The 15,000-nt window shown below is 41.0% G+C and overlaps 1 protein-coding gene across 3 annotated transcripts in view; it reads right to left on the bottom strand.

Annotated features, from left to right (window-relative positions):
* Nucleotides 1-15,000, bottom strand: part of LOC147025293 (enteropeptidase-like) — a 381,080-nt gene that overhangs the window by 26,173 nt on the left and 339,907 nt on the right. The window lies entirely within an intron of this gene.

Below are 15,000 nucleotides of genomic sequence, written 5' to 3'. Positions count from 1 at the left end.
AGAAGACTTAACTCAAAGAAACCACTCAGTGTATCATTCCTCAAAAGAAGATGTTAACACGTTAAACTCAACCAAACCACTTACACGTGGAATTTGGGTGTTCTGGAAGGAAAGCCACGATATCTGTGGATCATTTTTAAAAAAAGCCAGATGGTGATACTGCGACTGATAAGAATAATGCATTGAGTGATAATGCTAAGGTGAAACAACTTTGCGTTTCTCTAGATGGAACATTTTATCCACGAGATAGATTGGAAGTTAATTGCGGAAAAAAATGATTTTGCTGAAGCATACAAGTCTTACCAAAAGGTATGTGAAAGTAATGGAAATAAAGAACCTATTTTGGATATGACAGCATTTAAAAGTTTGTATACAATCTATGCGTTTGACCTAAGCACTCAAAAGGAAACTATAAAGTCTAATCGAGTGGATACTTCCCTATACATTGAAAGAGGAGAGAGTGAAGAAGTTGATACATATTGTTTGCTTTTGGAAGAAACAGAATTGCAGATTAATACAGATAATGGTGTGATGATTAGTCTCACATAATTTTTTGTTAAATAAATGAGTGGCAAAGTACCAACTGGGGTATATGTTAATCAAATCAATCTTCATAAACTATCATCTTGTGTTCAAAATCAAAAGCCTTGTACGATTAACGTTTATACAATTCAGAGAAAAGGAGCAGTAAGAATTGATGTTTTGCTCACAAGAGAACAGGTTAAAATCTTGAATGACATTGGCTCACTTAAAATTAAAATGACAAAACCAATGTTGAAAAAATATTCAATAAGAGAGACGAGTGGAGGATTTCTCCCATTTCTAATTCCTTTATTTGCTGGTTTAAGTGCGGTTGGAGCATTGACGGGTGGTATTTCAACAGCGGTGAAAACTGCCAACGAAAGGAAGGCTCAACTCCAGGCTCAAAAAGAATTGGAAAGACATAACAAAGAGTTGGAGAAACAAATTAGTGGAAGTGGTGTAATTGTAGATTTTGCTGAAAAAACTTGAAAGTCTGCATGATAAAGCGAGATTGTTAGTTGGAGATATGCTTTCTTCTATCGCACAAGCAGGTGTAAAATTAACGAAAAGAGGTAATGGATTATATCTTTCTAATAAATAAATGAGCATTGATGAGTGGTTTAAAGAATTTGGAAAGAATACAACATCAAATTTACAACTTGTCATATATTGTAAGAAATTAAAAATTCATAATGTGGTTATTTGTATGAGAGAGGAATTAACAAATGTGCTGAAACATACAAAGAATATTATTATGAACTTAGAAGATAATAATGGGAACGGTTCTCATTGGGTTTGTATTTTTAATAGTCAAGACAAATATTATTTTGATAGTTTGGTCTTCCACCACCTGTTGAAGTCATAAAAGTCTTACAGAATGGTGTTTATCAAACATTTCAAGTCCAAGAATTAAATTCCAAGTGTTGTGGTCAATTATGTCTATATGTGTTATTTCAACTCAACAAAAATAAAAAATTTTACGATATTTTTAATCTCATATAAATGACTTATGTTGGTAAAGATGGTTGGTTCTCTCTTTGGTGTATCCCAAGAACTGGATATTGATTTATCAAATTATTACACAAAGGCACAGGCTGAATGACATAAATATAATATCACCAAAAATATTAACATGAAAAATGCTTATAAATTAAAAAATTATCCAAGCCCGACTGTCGCGAATGACTTGGTGAGATTAAGCGATTTATCACAATATATATATATATATATATATATATATATATATATATATATATATATATATATATATATATATATATATATATATATATATATCCTTAAATAAAACGGCCGTGTATTCCAAAGATACAGAAGTGTTGATATTATCTCCAGGTCATACAGAATTCACAGTTCGAATTAAAATAAATTTTTACAAAGAAGGGCGTATCGTTTGTATGAGAATAGAACAATGGGGGTATGATATGAATGATTTAGGGTATAATTGGTCATTTAAAATTGACCTCGAAGACCTGGAACAATTAAATCAGTCTCGTAAGGAAGAATATTATCCTCTTGGTATCGAGAATGAGTTTTGTGGGGCCACGATTAGTAAACAACAAATAAAAGAATTTAATAAGGGTAAATATAATAATGGTTTTGCCCTTGTTTATATCATGAAAGCAGAAAAAACAGGATTATATATAATAAGTAAGGAAACACAAAATGATTTAACTATGGGAAGATGGGGAGGTGTTTCGTGCCATAATATTATTCTAACATATATTTCTAATACATTAATGACAGCAAGAAGGCTTCAAGAAAATTATCATTTCTGTGTCCAAGCATACCTTCAAGAAAAGGGTATTCGGTATTTTAATAAATATGTTCTACAACATAAGAATGAGGTATTTTCAATAAAAGATTGGCATTATGCTGATGTTGATAAACCGACAACTTTAGATTTAATTAGAATGTTAAATAATGAAAAAATTATAAAGTTAAGAAAAGGTAAGGCTCTTTTAGAAATTCAAAAGAAATTTTATTGGTTTCCTGTTATCAAATAATTATTTTAGATGCAGGAATAACAAGAAATCCTGATGAATATATGTATGATATTCTATGGGGTGTAAGCGATTCAAGGTTAATAAGGGATGAGAAAGGAGTTGAAGAAGAGATGGAAGAGGAGGAAAAGGAGAAGAGAGAAGAGGAGGAAAAAGAGAAGAGACAAGGAGGAGAGGGAGAAGAGAGAGAAGGAGAGGGAGGAAAGAGCGAGACTAAATAATTATGAAAATATGAAAACCGATGAGATTAAAAAAAGATTGGGGGTATTACAGAAAATAACTCAACCCACTGAGGAGGAAAACAAAGAATTGACAAGTCTATTTGCAATATTTTCAACAAGACTATTGACATCGACAAGATATTCATTTTAATTCAATTTTTTCATTTTTTTCTTCAATAAATGGAGGAGAGAGTGAAGGCATTTCTAAGGATTCTTTATGTTTTAAAAATTAAGATTCAAATGTGCATGTTGGAAACTAAAAAGGTTTTTGCACTCTGCAGGAATTTTTCGCATAAATAAATGAGTTATTGTCTCAAATGTAAAAAGAAAACTAATACTAAAAATATTTCATATATTAAAAGTAAAAATAACAGGGTTATCCAAAAGGGTATATGTTCAGTGTGTGGTTCAAAAAAAAATCAATTTATCTCCAAACACAAACTCGGAGGAGATATACAAAAGTTTTTATCAGGAAGTAAATTTACAACTACTGGAATACCAGGGGAATTACATCTTCCAGGGTATTCTTTCTGTTTTCCAGGCACAAACTTGGATAAAAGATTAGATGCGGCAGACAATCCTAAATCATGGAGTAAACCCATCAATAGAGTTGATGAAGTGTGCATGAGACACGATATTGATTATGGGAATACCACAACTTTGGAAGAAAAGCATGAAGCCAATAGAGAAATGTTGTATAATTTGTCTCTGATACAAAATCCAACCTTGAGAGAAAAAGTTGATCGTTTCATTGTGAAGAAGATGATCAGTGCTAAATTGAAACTTGGACTTAGTAATTCAAAAAACTTATAGGCTCTAATGATGTCATTAAGACTGAAGAGCAATTAGCTGATTAATTACATAAACCAATATTCACAAAGTTTCGTAGAAGGAAAGTTTATTCCAAGGAAGTTGATTATATCTGGTCCGCTGATTTGATTGAACTCAATAATGATAAGGGGTACAAGTATGCTTTAACTTTAAGGGTATATTGATTTGAGGAGTAGATACGCATGGGTTGTCCCTTTAAAAAACAAAACAGGAAATACTCTTATGTTCGCCTTTCAACAGATATTTAATAAAAGTCAGAGAAAACCTAAAAAATTGTGGACTGATGAGGGTGGAGAGTTTTATAACAAGACATTTATGAATTTTCTAAAAAAATAACAGTATTACATTATACAGTACCTTTAATGAAGGGAAGGCAGTTGTTGTTGAACGTTTTAATCGTACCTTAAAAGAGAGACTATATAAAAAATTCACACAACTCGGTTCACAACAATGGTCATCTTTTATTCAGGATATTGTGGATAAGTATAATGACACAATTCACACGTCAACATATATGAAACCATCAGAAACATTTACAAAATTAAAGTATGAAAAAGAGATTAATGTCAGAAAACCTAAGTTCAAAGTTGGTGATATCGTAAGAATATATAGGTGGAAATCTCATTTTGAAAAGGGTTATATTAAACGATGGACGAACGAACTTTTTAAAATTGTTGATGTAATAGATACGGTTCCTTGGACTTATAAGATATATGATTTGGAAGGGGAAGAGATTTTAGGTTCATTTTATTCACAGGAATTACAAAAGAAAAAACTAAGCAGATAATACCCATGGGAGCAATGGGTTGTCCCTTCACTCCCTCCTACTATACACCTTTGTGCACACTAGAGGGCCAAGTCCGAGGTGTATAACAGTATATAATGTGTGTCAAGGGGGGACGTTCTTAGATCTGTGAACCCCAAACACAGAATCCTCAACTGAATAGTCGAGGCTTAACTTTTGTTTGTTGGTGTGTGCGTGCGTGCGTGCGTGCGTGCGTGCGTGCGTGCGTGCGTGTCCCAACCCTTGCATTCAAAATCTCAACCCCAACCCTCACATTCAAAATCTCAACCCCAACTCAATCCTTGCCCAACACAATGTCTTTTTCAAAATGAGATTTCCACCTATATATATTTTTTACGTTTTTTTTTTTTCTCTTCTTCCAATTCTGTCTTTTAAGGCTTTCAGGTTTGATGATGTAGAAAGGGGGAGTAAGCCTGCACTTTCTTCCCAGAACTTTCTTGATCTTGCTCCCATCAAGCACCATCCGACAAAGAACTACATCGATAGGTTTAGATCCCAAAGAGTGATAGCAACTCCAAAAGTCTCCAAAATATAAATAAATAAAATAATAATAATAAATAAATAAATAAATAAAAGTCTCCAAAAAAGTTTCAAGTCTCCAAAATAAACCCAACTTTCCAAGTCTTCAAGGTATAACCACATTCCCGTTGAGTTTCCAAGATATGTATCACATTGTGAGTTATCAAGCCAGAACCCACATTTCAAGTCTCCAAAATAAAACCAACTTACAAAGTCTCTAAAGGATAACTCATTTCCTGATTTTTTTTCAAAATTTGTGAGTCTCCAAGGTAGGTCCCATATTTAGAACCATCTTGGCAGAACCCTTTTCCTGAGTCTCCAAGGTAGTTATTTAAACCATCAAGGCAGAACTCATTTACTGATTTTTTTTCAAAATTTGTGAGGTCTCTGAGGTAGGTTTCATATTTAAAACCACCAAGGATAACTCATTTACTAATTTTTTCAAAATTTGTGAGTCTCCAAGGTAGGCCCCATATTTAGAACCATCTTGGCAGAACCCTTTTCCTGAGTCTCCAAGGTTGTTATTTAAACCATCAAGGCAGAACTCATTTAGTGATTTTTTTCAAAATTTGTGAGTCTCCAAGGTAAAACTTGGATTCTGGCTCATCAATGTATAACTTGTTCAGTGGGTATTGTCTTGATAACTCACAATGAGTACTATTGCTGTAAAACTCTTTTTCAGGATTTTGCTGGTCTCCAAGGTATAACTCTTTGGTTGGGTCATCAAGGACGAACTCGTTCTGTGGGTCTTGGTCGCTCATAAGGTCTTCAACCAAGCCAACAATTTTGCCCCAAGTTGTAGCAAAAGCAGTATTTTCATTTCGTATTTCAGATACAATTTCCTGTGAGAGGAAATAATAATGTATTAATTAAGTTATTTAATTATTAAACGAGTCGATGTTTTAAAGGAACTAAAAATAGGAAGATAAAATCTTACCTCAATGGATAAGAGGTTTGAATCCAGTTCATCAACTTGAAGGTTTAGTTCCATACAAGTAGTCAATCTCCAAGGAACCCCAAAGTCATCCCACTCATGGTCTTGCTCGTTCTGTGGGTCTTGGTCGCTCACAAGGTCTTCAACCAAGCCAACAATTTCGCCCCAAGTTGTGGCAAAATCGGTATTTTCATATTGCATTTCAGACACAATTTCCTGTGAGAGAAAATAATAATGTATTAATTAAGTTATTTAATTATTAAATGAGTCTGTTTAAAAGGAACTGAAAATAGGGAAATAAAATCTTACCTCAATGGATAAGAGGTTTGAATCCAGTTCATCAACTTGAAGGTTTAGTTCCATACAAGTCGGAGAGTTCCAGGCAAGCACACAGCACACCATCGCCAGCAAAAAAAAATGTTTAAAATGGAGCCTGGGCTTGAGGCTTTTATAGGGAAAGACTGGTGGGTGTGGTTTCCTTTGGAAATTCCCTGGGCAAGCCCAGGCAGGCCTTCCTTGGGAAATTTTTCAAAACCATAACATGCTGGAATTTTCTAGTGATTTCTTTGTGAGTCAGAGATGAACTGGAAATGATGTAAGAGTAGGTGGGGGTTAGCAAAAGTAGGCGGGGCTTAGGAAAAGTGGGCGTGGCTTATAAAAAACCTCATGAAAAGTGGGTGGGGCTTAGCAAAAGTGGGCGGGGCTTATAAAAATTCCACAGAAAAGTGGGTGGGGCTTATAGAAAAGTGGGCGTGGCTTAAAATAACCTGTGGCTCAGGAGGTGGTCAAACAAGAGCATTAAGAGAAGTTTATCATTTAATAATGGCACAAAAGGGGTATCTTAAAAAATATAAAGATTCAAATGTTTTGTTTTTCAATATTTTAGATGGGGATTATTGTGCAAAGAAAATTAAACGATTGAAGGAATTTGAGAATGAACAAATCTTTATAGGTTCAATAAGTGAGCTAAACAATATGCATTGGTTATTTGAAAAAGAGTGTCCCGAGGCTTCGACGTTTCAGATATTTCTTTAGAATCACCTTTAACAAATCACATTACCACTTTACTACTTGAACAAATCTTTATCTTATTGCATGGGTTATTTGAAAAAAAAAGTGTCCCCAGGTTAAAAGGGGAGACAAATAAATATACCTTGGGATAAAAAGGGGGTTTATTTTTGAGGGGAAAAAATATGAATCGCTGAAAATCCCCCATTCATTTACATGGGGAAAAGTGAGCCAGAATCAGTATATTCACCCTACATATATATATATATATATATATATATATATATATATATATATATATATATATATATATATATATATATATATATATATATATATTGTTGATCTATATATAGATCTTTATATAGATATAGACGATATATATATATATATATATATATATATATATATATATATATATATATATATATATATATATATATATATATATATATATATATATATATATATATATATATATATATATATATTGTTACGGATTCGCGCCCGCCGGCGTGCTGACGGCCACGTAACTCGAATCGCGGCACGTCGCCCACCGGACGGACAATCCAGTCGTGACCCTCTCGGACTAACGCCGGGAACCAGTCACGGGTGGACCTTTCGGTCTCACCGCGATCGAGCCAATCAGCCCCCGCGTGGGATAGGGTTGCTCGCCAAATTCGACCTACCTGAGTACCCACACGGAGGGTAGACCGGGCGATCGCACCTCGCCGCAGGTCGACTTCGGACACGGGCCACTTAAGCGACCCGTTCCGTACTATCGGGATAACCGAGCGGTGTTATCGTCGGCCTCGACGGTTCGATTAATTATCGGGCGTATTCAGCCCACTACCAACCCTTTACGTGAAGCAAGATGAGGATTCAATGAAAGAAATGACGAAGCGAAGCGGGAAACAGTTCAACACAAAGCACATTTATTCGCGATGAACGGAAAGCACACATATTCAATTCCACCAAAAGCACATAGAAAAGGAAAAGAAACACAATGCAATTTTACACAAAAAGCAAATGCGACAATGCAGATCTAATACCGATTACGCGAGCACACGGCAACACTTATACAATTTTACTTCACAGACGGCGCCGACAACACACACCCAAAACCAAGGAAAAGAACACCCTCAAGGATGAGGCGGGCCTGAGGCCGAGACCGGGTCGGGCCTACCCGTCTGGTGATGAGACGCGGAGCGGCGATGGTGCCTCAACTCCGCGGGCCTCGCGGGCAGGGGGTGGGAAAGGGGCCCCCTTGGTCGCACTATCTCAGCGCGGGGGGAAACAGGAGGGGGTTGCTGATGCTCGGGGGAAAGGAGGATTTTTACTCTGCCTCGAGTCCCGCGACGAGCGTCTCCACCTCGACCAGGTCGCGCCGTCGGCCTCCCTGGTGTGCAGCTCCCGGCACGACGCGAGCACCTCCTCGTCTGCCCTCGCCGCCTCTCCACAGCTCCGTCCTCTTCGCTCCGACTCCAACGCACATGACGACGACGACGACGACCAACTCTTTATTCTTCTTCTTCCCAACTCCACCGACTGCGAAGTCTTAACTCTCTTGACTTACGAACGCGGTTGCTTATATAAGCCCCGTGGCTTCGCTCTCTCATCTTTGACCCCCTGCCTTCGACCTTTCACCTCGCTCCCCATTGGCCCTGGAAAAAGTGGGCGTGAATGCATTTTGATCCATGAATTTGCTTATAGCGAACGCCCTGTAGGCGGGGCCAAATCGCCCCTCACTCACCGATTGGACGGCACAAAAGTGGGCGTGTGTCGTTTTTGATCCGTTTTTGGAGCGGAAAATCCGTGATTTTGTACACGCTGTTCGGCGCGCGCCCTGCACGAGTCCAACACCGGTACCCACAAGCGGCGCAAGAACGGTGGCGATGCGACGGTTGCGAGGTGTGACGGGAAAGGTCGTGGCTGTTGTGGTGAAGCGGCGTTGTGGTGGGTGGTTGATGTTGTGGTTGGTGGTGGTAACAATGGCGGTTGGTCCAAAATAAAGATAGTAAAAGAAAAACGGCTATCCTGAAGAGTCGCAGCACGCATGAATAACATTTATTCCCACTAGACAACGGGTTTGGGCCTAACTACACATATACTTACCGAGATATCTCACCTTAGGGACCTGAATGGTGGTTTGCGAATTTGGTAACCACAACAATATATATATATATATATATATATATATATATATATATATATATATATATATATATATATATATATATATATATATATATTGTTGATCTATATATAGACGATATCTATATATATATATATATATATATATATATATATATATATATATATATATATGTTGTTGATCTATATATAGACGATATCTATATATATATATATATATATATATATATATATATATATATATATATATATATATATATATATATATATATATATATATATATATATATATATATATATATATATTGTTGAGGTTCTAAAAACTGCATGCCTCTAAGACAATAGCACCCAACATACAGTGATCCCCAGACAGTTATTTCATTAATATGTGCAGTTCGACCATGCCCTCATGTCTAATGGGTAAACGGGATGAAGTGTGTTGTGTGTCTCATAGTTTGGTCTAATTATATCTTTCTTCCTTCCCGCCGTGATGGTACATATGAATGTCCTCACGGAGGCCAAAAAAAAAAAGGGGAGACAAATAAATATGACGGGAACATTGACTTGTGCGGCCCTCGGCCTCGCCGAAAGCACGGCCCGGGAGTTTTGTGCAGGGCGGATCATGTCGCAGTGTTTGTAACAAGAGAATTCCACAGCTCGGCGATGTCTCGCCGGATGCACCAATGAGGCCACTTCCGGCCATGGGAGCCGTCAGCGTCGGGCCAGGGCCCATTCGGAACACGATTCAGTTGACAACGCATCACTTTGGGGCAGCACCCCACCCTGCACCGCAGGGCCAATGAAGGACGGATCGCGAAGCCATCTGTAGTCGTCCTCTTCCTCTTTGTCTGGCCTTAGATCAATCTCTGCATTCGCCTGCTGCTCCGCCAGCCCCGTCTGCCACTCCGCCCACTCGCTCTTGAGATCCGCCTTCCTATCCGTGGAATCCCAACATTTGCCCTCTGGATCCGCCGAGATCATTCTCTGGACGGGTGTACGTGCTGCGCTGGCAGCATAACCAAGTAGGAGATGACGTGCCAACTCTCAAGGAGGGATTGCTCAGCGGAGCATCCCCCCAAAACGTAGTGGGTAGTGCGAGTAGAGGATAAATGGGGTTTCTAAGGCATCCATTCAAATGATTTGGGGAAAAGGGGGAAAACTCTGATTCAACCCCGAAAAAGACCAAAACAGGAGACGGATTCCTCCCCCTCCCATACAAACAAATTTAAAATTGAGACTGTCTCAACGCCCATAAGGTCAAAATAGGAGACTGATCTCTACCCCATTGAGCAAATGTTAAACTGAGACTTACTGATTAAAGCACTTCTTTCCTTTTATATTTTCATTCCATGCAAAGAGTGATCCAATGAATATTTGTTCATGTTCTTCTCCAGGTAATAAATTAATTTTCTTATTATATTCACTTTATCTCTTCAAGCATGAAATAAAGGGCTGTTTGGGTGAGTTTCGTAAAATGGGGAAGTATTTTTAGAACAGTCGTGCTGCGAAAAATGAGGAAGTATTATGTGAGAGACAAGGTCTCGTGGTTCTATTTTAAATCATCAGGACACGAACAGAACAAAGTTTAGTTAAAATAAGCTTTTAAACGTAGGTTCTATCAAAATCATTTAAAGCATTTTCATTTTCGTGTTATAATGTGTCAGACTGCTCGAGAACGTATCGCCCAAGTCTCTCCCAAGCCGTCTCACCCAAACCAAGTCATTTCCCATGTGGAAACATACCCTGGAAAAACCATTGTTGTGAAATCTCCCATTACATCATTGTTAACAGCTTATTTAAACCAACTTGTGTACTGAGCATGTTTCATTCACAGAATGGATTGTGTCGATGAGTGCTTTGACCTCACGAATCAATTGTTTTCACAAGATGAGAGGTGAGATTCTCAACTCAATTTATTATTTATTGTTTAAAACATAATTAAATCACTATAGAACCAATAATTAATTATTGTATGTCTTTTTTTCAACAGGTTTTTCCGAATCAGAACATCGTGAATAACCGATGTGGAGAATGAATTATCCGAATTACACGACGAGTTAAAAATGAACGACTTTCTTCAAGATATTCAAATATTCAGAAGAGAACTGAACAATACCATTTTTGATTTGAAACGAGTACTCTCATGCCCTTTGATTTTGAAAGACCTGAGTTCAAGGTAAGAAACACACACACATATATGTGTGTGTCTCTGTGTCTCTTTGTCTCTTTGTCTCTGTGTCTCTGTGTATCTGTCAATCTATCTCTATCTGTTTGTCTCTCTCTCTCTCTCTCTCTCTCTCTCTCTCTCTCTCTCTCTCTCTCTCTCTCTCTCTCTCTCTCTCTCTCTCTCTCTCTCTCTCTCTCTCTCTCTCTCTCTCTCTCTCTCTCTCTCTGTCTCTGTCTCTGTCTCTGTCTCTGTCTCTGTCTCTGTCGGTCTCGCTGTCTCATTCAGTCTCTATCCATCTGCCTCTTGCCGTCTCTCTCTGTCTCTCTCTGCTTGTCTCTGTCTATCTCTGTATCCATCTGCCTCTCTATCCCTCTGTCTCTATATCTCTGTCTCTATCTCTCTTGAGTGTTGACTCATTATTATTTTTTTTCAGTTGAAACACCTGTCTGGATGAACCAAACACACAACTTAATCTTCTGGAGGAATCTGACACGACACTCAAGACATCTTGCGCTGACGACTGGGAAATATCATCTATTCTTACAACTCAATATTTATCGAAAGAAGAATGTTTAATATTTTCAATCTTAATGAATTATATTTGCTTTGCTTTCAATTGTTTAATTCTTAGTTGTAAAGGAGGGGGGAGGGGGGGTTAGGTGCGCTTCCCCAATGACCCACCACCACCCTCATCCCACCCCACTACCCTTCCCGTGTCTGTTTGGGGGGAAGGGTGGGGGGGTGGGATGAGGGGGGTGGTGGGACAAAGAGGGGGGCGCACAGGGGGGGAGGAGGGGGGAAGTTGTGGTTTGTGTGGGTGGAGCCTATGTGGATGGGCGGGGCTTGTGTGGGCGGGGTTTGAGTGGATGGGCGGGGTTTGAGTGGATGGGCGGGGCTTGTGTGGATGGAGCTTGTTTGGATGGGCGGGGCTTGTGTCGGCGGGGCTTGTGGGCATGGGCGGGGCTTGTGTAGGTGGGGCTTCTGTGGGCGGGGCTTGTGTGGATGGGCGGGGCTTGTGTGGGTGGAGCTTGTGTGGATGGGTGGGGCTTGTGTAGGCGGGGCTTGTGTGGATGGGCGGGGCTTGTGTGGATGGGCGTGGCTTGTGTGGATGGGCGGGGCTTGTGTGAGTGGGCGGGGTTTGTGTGGATGAGTGGAGCTTGTGTGCGTGGAGCAATTTTTTAAATTAAATAAACATGTGTGTGGGGAACTAATTAACTAATTACTAATTATGTGTATATGATGAATGTGGTTTTTGTGGGTGGAGCTTGTGTGAATGTGGATTTTGTGGGTGGGGTTTCTGTGGATGGGCGGGGCTTCTTTGGGTGGGGTTTGTGTGGGCGGGGTTTGTGTGGGTGGAGCTTTGTGAATGGGCGGGGCTTGTGTGGGTGGGGCTTGTGTAGGCGTGGCTTGTGTGAGCGGGGTTTGTGTGGGTGGAGCTTGTGTGGATGGGCAGGGCTTGTGTGGGTGGAGCTTGTGTGGGTGGGTGGAGCAATTTTTTTAATTAAATAGACTGTGGGGAACTAAAAAACTCATCACTAATTATGTGTATTTGAGTAATGTTTTTTTGTGGGTGGAGCTTGTGTTGGGTGCGGTTTGTGTGTGGAGTTTGTATGGATGTGGATTTTGTGGGTAGGGTTTGTGTGGGCGGGGCTTCTGTGGATGGGCGGGGCTTCTGTGGGCGGGGTTTGTGTGGGTGGAGCTTTGTGGATGGGCGGGGCTTGTGTGGGTGGGGCTTGTGTAGGCGTGGCTTGTGTGAGCGGGGTTTGTGTGGGTGGAGCTTGTGTGGATGGGCAGGGCTTGTGTGGGTGGAGCTTGTGTGGGTGGGTGGAGCAATTTTTTTAATTAAATAAACTGTGGGGAACTAATTAACTCATCACTAATTATGTGTATTTGAGTAATGTTTTTTTGTGGGTGGAGCTTGTGTGGGGTGCGGTTTGTGTGTGGAGTTTGTATGGATGTGGATCTTGTGGGTGGGGCTTCTGTGGGTGGGGTTTCTGTGGATGGGCGGGGCTTCTGTGGGTGGGGTTTGTGTGGGCGAGGTTTGTGTGGGTGGAGCTTTGTGGATGGGCGGGGCTTGTGTGGGTGGGGCTTGTGTAGGCGTGGCTTGTGTGAGCGGGGTTTGTATGGGTGGAGCTTGTGTGGATGGGCAGGGCTTGTGTGGGTGGAGCTTGTGTGGGTGGGTGGAGCAATTTTTTTAATTAAGTAAACTGTGGGGAACTAATTAACTCATCACTAATTATGTGTATTTGAGTAATGTTTTTTTGTGGGTGGAGCTTGTGTGGGGTGCGGTTTGTGTGTGGAGTTTGTATGGATGTGGATTTTGTGGGTGGGGTTTGTGTGGGCAGAGCTTCTGTGGGTGAGGTTTGTGTGGGTGGGGGCTTGTGTCGGCAGGGCTTCTGTGGGCGGGGTTTGTGTGGATGGGTGGGGTTTGTGTGGATGGGCGGGGTTTGTGTGGATGGGCGGGGCTTGTGTGGCTGGGCGGGGCTTGTGTGGATGGGTGTGGTTTGTGTGGATGGGCGGGGCTTGTGTGGGTGGGGCTCGTATGGGTGGAGCATGTGTGGATGGGTGGGGCTTGTTTGGGTGGGGCTTGTGTGGATGGATGTATGTGTGGGTGGAGCAATTTTTTAAATTAAATAAACGTGTTGTTCGTCTTTCGGCTGCTCCCGTTCGGGGTCGCCACAGCGGATCATCCGTTATGATCCGCATACTGATTTGCCATAGGTTTTACGCCAGATGCCCTTCCTGACGCAACCCTGGTCGCCTCTTACGACACAGGGATAAGGATTGGGTTTCGCCACGATTCCGGGCTGCCCTACACCCTCTCATAGCGCGGCCCAGTGCTGAGCTCCCGTCCTTAAGTGATCCTCCAACCCAAGCCTCTGAGTAGCCGGATTACAGGCGCATGCCACTACGCCCGGTTAATTAAATAAACGTGTGTGGGGAACCAATTATGTGTATATAATGTGTTTTTTGTGTGTAGAGCTTGTGTGGGGTAGGGTTTATGTGTGTGGAGCTTGTGTGGATGCGGATTTTGTGGATGGGGTTTGTGTGGGCAGGGCTTCTGTGGGTGGGGTTTGTGTGGGCGGGGTTTGTGTGGGTGGAGCTTGTGTGGATGGGTGGGGCTTGTGTGGGTGGAGTTTGGGTGGATGTGTGGGTGGAGCTTGTGTGGATGGGTGGATGTGTGGATGGAGCTTGTGTGGATGGGTGGAGCAATTTTTTTAATTAATTAAACATGTGTGTGGAACTAATGAACTAATCACTAATTATTATGTGTATATGATGAATGTGGTTTTTGTGGGTGGAGCTTGTGTGGGGTGGGGTTTGTGTGGGCGGGGCTTCTGTGGGTGGGGTTTGTGTGGATGGGCGGTGCTTGTGTGGGTGGAGCTTGTGTGGATGGGCGGGGCTTCTGTGGGTGGGGTTTGTGTGGGCGGGGTTTTTGTGGGTGGAGCTTGTGTGGATGGGTGGAGCTTGTGTGGATGGGTGGATGTGTGGGTGGAGCTTGTGTGGATGGGTGGAGCAATTTTTTAAATTAATTAAACATGTGTGTGGAACTAATGAACTAATCACTAATTATTACGTGTATATGATGAATGTGGTTTTTGTGGGTGGAGCTTGTGTGGGGTGGGGTTTGTGTGGGCAGGGCTTCTGTGGGTGGGGTTTGTGTGGGTGGGCGGGGCTTGTGTGGGTGGAGCTTGTGTGGATGGGCGGGGCTTGTGTGGGTGGGCGGGATTTGTGTGGGTGGAGCTTGTGTGCATCGGTGGAGCAATTTTTTAAATTAAATAAACATGTGTGTGGGGAACTAATTACGAATTATGTGT

The sequence above is a fragment of the Eptatretus burgeri genome, chromosome 6, assembly GCF_056783735.1.
Source record: "Eptatretus burgeri isolate ZD-2024b chromosome 6, Ebu_testis_v1, whole genome shotgun sequence".
NCBI lineage: Eukaryota > Metazoa > Chordata > Myxini > Myxiniformes > Myxinidae > Eptatretus > Eptatretus burgeri.
Note: the sequence above shows the minus strand (reverse complement) of the source record. Positions and strands in the feature narration are given on the sequence as shown.